The 8065-nt window shown below is 32.7% G+C and overlaps 1 long non-coding RNA gene across 8 annotated transcripts; it reads right to left on the bottom strand.

Annotated features, from left to right (window-relative positions):
• Positions 1–404: 404 nt before the first annotated feature.
• LOC147384164 (uncharacterized) lies at positions 405–5652 on the bottom strand. 8 transcript variants are annotated; one of them, XR_015172998.1, is made up of 6 exons: positions 5273–5652; positions 4166–5123; positions 3577–4045; positions 1567–1865; positions 882–1030; positions 405–536 (listed from the first exon to the last, which is right to left on the bottom strand). It is a non-coding gene; the product is annotated as an uncharacterized LOC147384164 (long non-coding RNA). The 8 variants fall into 8 exon arrangements; XR_015172999.1 differs by having other exon boundaries at positions 4166–5080; positions 5273–5651; XR_015172997.1 differs by having other exon boundaries at positions 4166–4297; positions 5039–5449.
• Positions 5653–8065: the final 2413 nt, after the last annotated feature.

An 8065-nucleotide genomic window follows, 5' to 3' on the forward strand; every position in this document is an offset into this window, starting at 1 on the left:
TTGTATGTAAAAACTAAAACAAAATGGACATAATTTCATAAAAGCCAGCTCTTATAGTGCAAGAAAGCAAAGAAAAACACACACATAGAGAGAGAGAGAGAAAGAGAGAGAGAGAGAGAGAGAGAAAGAGAGAGAGAGGGAGAAGATGAGAGAAAGTAATCATTTAATAGGTTTTATAAACTTTGCAACACTATTAGAAAAAAAAAAAAGAACAGAATTGATTATCTTAAAATGGATATCAAAGATATCAGACACAATAAATTTCCACATCTGAAAATATAGATAAGGATCCAAAGGGTAGACTACAATTTTAATTATCACAGAAATGTTTGTGAAGCAGATTTCCCAATTTAATAAAATTCTGAAGTCATACTATAGAAAAAAATTCAAGTGGGTAAAAATCTGCTCATAAGTGTTGAATAAATGCCAGAAGATAGACCAGGCAAAAGAAACATGGGCAGAACTCAAAGGGCACTCATCTTCCAGTTTAAATGGATGGATCTAGTAGTCATGATGGCATAACCCACTGCAATAGCCTGAAAATATTAACAACCCAACTTGGAGTTAAAAAGAAAATCTTATATGCCCAAGAATGTGTTAACAACTGAAACAATGACTACAAATGAAAGTAACTTTTTTCTTTCATATCCAGAATCTCAGGAATCAGATGATATGAGAAATCACAATAATGATAGGTTTTATATATTTATTTATTTATTTGATAGATAAGCAGTGAAGAGTTATGTCTGTGGCATATTGGCATGACTAGTCACGTGGAAGGATGTACAAATGAAATAATAAGGTCATTGGATTTGGATTCAGGAAAGAAACAAACAATGTTGTTGGAAAGTGGAAAATGGAAATTGGAAAGAAAGACTCACTTCTAGAATGACAGAAAAAATAATAAGATTCCTAGCCATTCTTATCCACGTTAAACCCAGGTTGATTACAACCTCATTTGGATACCTTTTCTTCCTTCTCATGCTGCAATTCCACAAGCTTGGTCTGTTTTGTTGAGTAAACACACTTCCTATCAAATACAAAAACAGATGTATATTTGCTCAGATGATATAATAACATTATTCGACAAACAGAAGATCTATTATTCTCAAATAAGATGGATATAATATATAAAAAAATTGAAAAATCTATAAGAATTAAAAAAAAATCTCATCTTCATTTGGTTTGGTTTGAGTAGTTCTTTGACATGCTAATTAAAAAAAATCTCATCTTCATTTGGTTTGGTTTGAGTAGTTCTTTGACATGCTGATAATGTCTCCTGGTACCAAGATACAAATTTGTTTTGTTAATGGTTAAGATACCCCTGCATATTTCTACTATTAACTCTTACTCTTGTTTAAGGGACAGTATGGTCAATAAAAACACAATTAAGAATGTATAAGCTGTTTTTCACCCAAACCCTCGTGGCTTTTGGAAGTGCTTTTACACTCCAAAAAATACTTGTATATCTTCACCAAACAATTGATATTGCAATCATGATTCTTATAGAAGTGATTCAAAGAATTTGAGGCTGATAGAGAATAATATTTCTGTTAAAAAGACTACCACGTTATGCTAGATTGAAGAAGTAAGTTGGAGTTGGAACTTATAATGAATGAAATTGTTCTTGAGCACTGTTTGTCATAGAGGTGGGCTTTGGATTTGGATCAGACTTGGGCTGAATGAAATTCAATCTTCTTGACCCAGATAGATGACATGAGAGTACAATTGAGAGAGATCTGCACAAACAGAGACCACCCTAGTCCTCCTCCTAATCATTGTTCTGAGTTTCCCAAGCATTGTTCTGAGTTTTGTGCTAGAATCTGATCAGGTTTCCATGAAGCAGGCAAAGCATGTGCATCCTTCTGTTTTCCAATCCAATAAAAGAGAAAAGTAAGTTGTTTCCTTAGTGCAAGTGCAAATCATATTGACAACAACGACTCTTGAAAGAATATCTGTAATTAGCTATATCTGTAGTTACGATTACAATCAGGAATATGTCTGAAGAGATTGATAGAAAGGACAATCCCGACTACTCAAAAATGAGCCATGCAACTGTAGCCACAACAATGATCCCAAATGAAACATGTCATTGTTTCCACAAGTTGACATCAGCAACTAAAAAACTAGTAGATAGACTAAGTCAAGTTAAAAATGATGAAATCACAACCACAAATTTATTTAAAAAAGAAAATATTTAAATTGAGAAGATTTTCTAAAATTATGAAGTCACAAAGGCCGAAATATTCTAGTTAACTGAAGTAATGGGATGGTTTGAACTAACATTAAACAAACAGTGAATGTGGAAGAAGCTCTTCATATTTAAATACATAGAAAGAAAAAAGAACTATAAAGCAAGGTTTATACAAATTATAAACCCAAAATAATGTGAAAAGGGAGCCAAACATGCACATTGTAGATCATAAAAGAAACCAAAATGTAGAATACAACATGGATGTCAAAGCAAGCAACTTCAAAAACCATTCACTCTCTCCCTCTCTCTCTCTAATCTATAGCGTCACATTAGTACCCAAAACACCACATCAAATTTGCTTCCTTTCCTTTTCATGTTCCCTTATTTTTCAATTAGTATTCGATTGCCCTTTTTCTTCATAAAACTTCAATTCATTGATTTTAGATAGTTTTGGACCCATAGCTGAGTTGATTTACAGATTGCAATGGCACTTTGAGGTCTTGGGTTCAAATCTAGGCTTACCCACTAAAAAAATAGAATTTGAAAAATGCACCTGATAAAAAAAAAAAAAAAAAACTTAATACAAGAAAAATAGCGACGCATAAACAATTTAATTTTCAGTTTTATCATCTGCTTTTGTTCCTTTTATATTTTTATTTTTTTTTAGCTTTTTCCAGAAATGTCCAGAATCAGGAGAGTAACAAAAATGAGTTGAAATTACAATTTCTTCATAGACATAGAAGCAAAGAACAAGGATACAACTTCTAGCAGAAGTGCATACAAAAATTGCTTCATGGTGAATGGCCATAACAAATCAGTCCATGATGAAATGTCAAAACTACAAGACTTAAGATTTGGGAATGAAACTATAAACCAATAATAATTGAGATGATAGAACTTTAATTTAGGTCTTGTTTTTCAGTTTGATATATATATATATATATATATATATATAATTGGATTCCAACATCAAAATCTCAAAATCTGCCACATTTTTACCTTTGCCACCACCCATTATCAAGTGGATTGATAATATACCATTAGGTGGGTGCTAGGCTCTAAGCAAAGAAATATTGTATATTGATCGGACAGCCTGTTTATTGTAAAAGCACCATAGTATGTAGAAAAAGTAGGGTTGAGAGCATTAAAGATTGGCACCAAAACCACCATGTTTTTACTTTCAAGTTTCAAATATGTTTTTACTTTCAAATTTCAAACATGGAAGATCTATTCAATGAAGTTACTTTCTATTTACATGCAATGGCAACATTTCAGATTTTTACTGCAACTAAATGTGCAATGGTAAAGGTTCAAACCCAATATCTCAAAATTGTAGAAAGAACTTCAAGAACATAAATAGTTAAGCAGATAAGAAGGCTCACCTTGAGAATGTGTTTTGCAGACCTAACAACAATTTTGACAACACAATGATCCCAAATATGAGGTAAATGCCTAGTCATATCAACTATCTGGAGAACATGATTCAGACTCATCAGAAAGAACCAAGTAGCGATTAGATTAAAAAAGAAAAAAGAAAGAAATATAACAAATCTTCAAATTGGAATTAAGAAAGGCTTATTTTCCTAATTTCTACAGCTTAAGAGAAAATGCATGGAAAAGGCAGTTAAACAACATGTCCTTTATGCACAAGGAACATCCACATATTCAGCTAATGCTTGCTTTTCCAATATAACGGACATTAATTCCATGAAAATGTAATGCTTCAGTTAATGTCTGACCATCCATGGGTGAAACCTCAAGCGTGCAAAGATCTTGAACAAACTTAGGGATCACTTCATCTTTAAGATACAAACAAACCTTCCTCACACTATCTTCATCAGCAGCTACCTCCTAATAAATACGAAGAGGTTAAACAAGAGAACAGAAAATTGGAAGTCTATTAGAATTACAAAGGTGAAATCAAAAGGAAGCATCATCACATAGTTAATAACTTAAAATAACAAGACTTACTTCTTGACTCCCAGCCAACTTAAATTCGGTAAATACATTAGAGTTCAAAAGTTTTTCCTAAGACAATACACCATTTTCAGCAGGTGCAGAATCACATTCTTGGACAGCCTTAATATTCCCACTTGTTGTATACTGTGAAAACCATTACAAAGTAACTCTTAATGTGCTTAAAATAATTAAGAGGTAGCCAGTTGAGTACAAATTATAGGTACAGTGTTTGTCAGATACACAAGAAAATATGTGTTGAAGCCAAACATGATAACCCTGGAAAAAGCATCAGATACAAATGCAATTATTTATAGTACTGCAATATATATTATAACAAAATCTAAAGATAGTGTTAAACACATTCTAAGAAGACTTGTAGATTGATGGACACAGTAAAACTACGTCCCCATATATATAAATATTACAACAACAAAAAAAAAAAGGAAAAATTAATCAAGATCTTGCTGTAACAACCATTTTCACAAACATCTGATACATATCAACAAGTGTTCAACAAAAGAGATCATTTAGTGAAACGTGATGTTCTTATTATGCAGAACAAATATACATACAATTCTACCTTTACTTTGGACCGCTATTGTCCAGGTTCCATCAAAACATTTGGAGGGATATATTGTATCAAACAGAGCTTGTTCAGTTATTTTCTAAAGAAGATGGGTAAAAAAAAATTATAATTTTTATTTGAAATCGGAATCAAAATTCAAACTGATTTAACTTCAATCTCACAGTTTACTTCGATTTGATTTTAATTTGGATTGAAAAGGTGAAAGAGTTTTTTGAGAGTTTAGATGAAGAACTTAACAAAGTGAATCAGAATCAGAAATCACAAAATAAATTGAAGCGAAGCACAATTCGATTACATACCTGCTTCGTGTTCAACTCAACGTCATCCATATAAATCTAGCTCTAGGAAGAAAGATCAGAAACAATTATCTTCAAATCTCTACAACTAAATCATCCACAGATCCTCAAAAAAATCAAAAATTTGGGGAAAATTTGGGCTTTTAATGCAACAAAAAAAATATATATCGAAATTACAGATTAGAAATTATCGGAGAGAATATCAAAATGTAAAAAGTAGTAAAACGAAAATCTAACCCGTGAGAGAGCGAGATGTGCCTTCTCGACTGAGAGAGCGAGAGATCGAGAGAGATCGAGAGAGAAAGAGAGAGAGAGAGAGAGGTCGACTGAGAGAGAGAGCGAGAGATCGACCGACAACGCGAGAGATCGAGAGAGAGAGATCAGAGAGAGAGAGAGAGAGAGAGAGATCAACTGAGAGAGCGAGAGATCAGAGAGAGAGAGAGAGAGAGCGAGAGAGCGAGAGAGCGAGAGAGAGCGCGACTGAGAGAGAGAGAGAGTGAGTGGCTCGTTTCCAATAATGAGACGGAAATGAGAAGGGAAATCAGATGTTTAAAACGGCTTAAACAGGCAAAACGGTTTAAACCCGTTTTTAATTAAAAACGGATAAAATCCGTTTTATACTTTTGTTCTTGATTCACTGTTTTCTTGTTGTGAATTAAATTAATTATGTACAACAACATATGTTGAATATTTTTTCATTTATAAAAAATTGTATTATTTGACTAACAAACTTACATAATGTATCATTCGAAGAAACACTACCTAAACTAATTGAAATTATTTTATCTTGTTCCCCAACTATGTATTTCATCATACAAAACCTAAATGTGGAAGGCTCACTAATAAAGAAAAAGAAATAATGTGGAAGTTTACAAAAATCCCAAAACCCTAGTTTGGGGTCCATAAATCTGAAGTTAAACTAATTTTTTCAGGAATTTGTTTAAATATATTAAGTGGTGTGTAATATTAATTTATTGATTTACTGTGATACAAGTAAAAGTTGATTTGGCAATGTAAGTTCTCTTAAATGTATTAAACATTCTAAAAACGCTTTCTAAAATTTGAAAATAAGTTTTTTATTCATGGGCGATGATGAGATCCTTTATTTACGTGTAAAACTGGTTGTAATCTCTACAATCTCTTACTTGTAATAAATAAATAAATAAATCAAAATTCAGCAATTAAATGGTAGAATAAATTTGCTATGATTTTATAACCCATTAAAAAGACATGAAATTTCTCCTGTGACAAAAGAGCCGCTTTCCATTGTTTTAACAGCTTAGCATAATAAAGAATATTGATGTCAATCCACAAAGGTTGGTGAGATTGCCAACGTGGGTAAAATATTGGGACACCCCCCAGAGAATCGTCATTGTCATTTGTCCATGTATGTGGAAGGCATCTCAACGTGGGTAAAATATAAGTATTTTGTAAATTCAGATATCCTTAAATACATGTGGACTAATAGAAGTGTGGGGTCTCCAAAATGCGGGATTCAAAGAATTTATCCCAAAAATTATATGGTGCGTGTGGGTGGAGGGAACAAATTGCAAATACCTCTAGGATTAGTCGGGTGCTCAAAGAAGCTGAAGTATTAAATCTGCAGTTGCAACAGTGTAGGCTACACCTCACAAAGAAACATTTTACTCATGGAAAAGTCAATTTGAGATTTGACAGAATCATGATCGACCAATTGCAAGATACCAAAGTGTGAAGTTTTGTAAATTGGGAACGCTTTCAATACACACCTGGCTTCATGGAATTCTATTAAATCTCTGAATGACTTGACTATGAGCGAAAAAAATTTCATTTCACCCCTAAACTTTTATTTGTTTTTAAAGAAAAAAGGTGACCAACGAGAGAATAAAAAAGTTTCCAAGAACCACTTTCCCAAGGGAAGAGGGACACACTAGACTTTTAAAAATAAAATAATATTGTGTCAGAAATAATTCATAATTTATGGTGTCTCAAACCGCATTTGAGGCTCTCCTTTAAACTAACTTTAATAAATATCTTGCAAGTAAGAAACACAACTTAATTATAAAATAAAATAAAAGGGAAAAAAGAAAAAAAAAGGTACATAATTAAGAAAAATAGCTTACTTATGAACAAGTGTAGGTTTGTTGTTGTTTGGGTGTGAATTCCCCTCATTTAAATGCTCCCCCACTTCAATTATTCTGATTCAAAAATAGGAAAAAGATATGTACTGAAAAAGCCAAGATAACAAACTCAAAAGATAATAAATAGAATAAAAGTAAATAAGCAAGAACACAAGCTTTGCGTGGTTTGACAAGATTGCCTATGTTCATGACTGCAAAGAGAATCATTCTAACTAAGGAAAAACCTATTACAATCTCTCTCCTCCCTTTGAGAAACGGGGCCACTTATTCAAACTCAATTCGGATTTCACAATAAGTGTGTAGATCAGAAAAAATAATGCAAATAACCCTAAGAAAAATATTATGTATTTGCCCTTTCCATAAACCCTAAATTTTTTGTCACAGGGACTCCGCCCTAGAGCCCATGAGCAGGGTGTGTTGCCCCTTGCATCCCCAACCCGGGGGCGTTGCTCCCTGCACCTCCACAATTCAATGGGCTCAGTATCTTGAAACCCTATTCTTCAATGAAGATATGTGATTGGGACACACTAAAGGTGAGAGTTAATGATTGTGGCATAAGAATATGGGATTGAATCTCCAAAATGAAAAAATCTCACAAAAAAAAAAAAAATGACATTTTGAGAGATAACTAATTGTTGGATAGTGGGATTAAGGCAATAATAATCCTTATGCATTAGGTTGTACCAAAAAAAGTAATACATTAAACAGATTGGTATTAGATTTAAGAGAATGGTAAGAGTTAGAGATTGGGAAAGCAAGCACAACCAATTTTTTATATATAGAAAATGGTAGTTTACTTTGATTTAAAGAAGTGTTTTCAAGAGGATTAGAGTTTGGAAGAGATTGTTTTAACTTTCAAAAGTGAAATAGAACTTAATGCATGTGCCATTAAGCCTAAACTCCCATCAAT

The sequence above is a fragment of the Akebia trifoliata genome, chromosome 15 (genome assembly GCF_017979445.1).
Source record: "Akebia trifoliata isolate Shusen 1 chromosome 15, ASM1797944v1, whole genome shotgun sequence".
In the NCBI taxonomy this organism is placed as follows: domain Eukaryota; kingdom Viridiplantae; phylum Streptophyta; class Magnoliopsida; order Ranunculales; family Lardizabalaceae; genus Akebia; species Akebia trifoliata.